Below are 1,470 nucleotides of genomic sequence, written 5' to 3'. Positions count from 1 at the left end.
CCTGGGGGCTGGGCCATGGGGAGGGCAGCCACTGCCGCCCAGGTGGGACCACCCGGAGGCCTCCGCCCTCAGACCCCCTCCCTCTGGCCTTCCCTTCCTGGGGTCTCTGCTGCTCCCAGCCAGCTTTCTGCTCTGCCTGGGGAAGGGGACAGGCATTTGTGGAGCACCGGCTGTATGCACCGGAAACCTCTCCTCCTTTCTTCACACCCTCCTGCCTCACCTGCCCCTTCCTCTGTGCTTGTTCTTCCTGTGCTTCTGGCTCCTTCCGTGGAGGAGGCGGGCACCTATTAAGCACCTAATGTTTGGCAGGCAATTTTCATACAGCTGCACCTTCCACGCCTCAGCGTTGCTGTCCTTCCACCCTGACTCCGGAAGAAATGGGCATCTATTGAACCCCTACTGTGTGCCAGGGTATTTGCGCACACCGGCCCCCCTTTTCTCCCCACCCACATCCTTCCTGACTCCTGCTCTCTCCTGCTGGGACGGGCCAGGCACTCGACAACGCACCTGCTCTCCTCACGCCCTGCTCCTCCCTGTCCCCCCTCTCTCCTCATCCTCCTGAGCTCACTGTCCTCTTCGAAGGAAGGAACACATTTATTGAGCACTTCTGGCATGCCAAGCAATCATTTCCTTTCTCTACTCTCCTGTTGCCCTCCAGTCTCCTCTGGCCCATGGTCTCTGCCGGGGAAGAAAATGGGCATTGATTAAGCACCTACTGTGTGTCCCTCATCTCTCACTTCTTCATTCTGTTCCACCTGCTCTTTCTCGGGGACAAAAACAAGCAACTACAGAGCACCTACTGTATGCCATGCAATTAGCATCCCACATTTCCTCTGCCTCTTTCTCCCTGCCCCTCACTCTACCAGTGTGTCCCCCCCTCTGTTCTCTGGGTCTTCCAGGGAAGAGTCTAGGCATTTACAGAGCGCCTCCTGTGTGCCTGCCCCTTGCCTGCCCGGCCCCTCCTGTGCGCCCTCTCTGCTGGACTCGTCCGGCTGCCTGCTCCCCTGCCCGATCTAGACCCCCGCCCCCCCCACTCCTCCTTTGCTTCCGCTCCCATCTGTGCCTTCGTGTGCTCCTCAAAGGAAGACAATGCACATCTATTGAGTGCCTCCTGTGTGCCCACCTCCCTGGCAAGCTCGCTCTCTTTCCTCTTTCTGCCTCCTCCTGTCCTCCAGCCTCTCTCCCCTCCTCTCTGCCCTGCCAGCTCCTCCCTGGGGGAGGAGACGGGCACCTGTGGAGTGCCTGCTGTGTGCTCCCTCGTGTCACTGGGACGTGGGCCCTGCTCTCCCTTCTCTCCCCTCCCCTTGCTCCCTTCTTCCTGGCTGCTTCCTCTGTGCGGGTTGCCAGAGAGGGGAATGGGCATTTATTGAGCACCTACTGTTTGCTAGTCACATTACACATACTTTCTCAGTCCCACATGACAGTCTTCTTTTTGTTCTCTCTGCTGGCGTCTCCCCCTGCCCCCTCCTC

This window comes from Carlito syrichta, unplaced genomic scaffold, assembly GCF_000164805.1.
Source record: "Carlito syrichta isolate Samal-C Ts95f unplaced genomic scaffold, Tarsius_syrichta-2.0.1 Scaffold153721, whole genome shotgun sequence".
Classification (NCBI taxonomy): Eukaryota; Metazoa; Chordata; class Mammalia; order Primates; family Tarsiidae; genus Carlito; species Carlito syrichta.
This window is presented reverse-complemented; position numbering follows the sequence as displayed.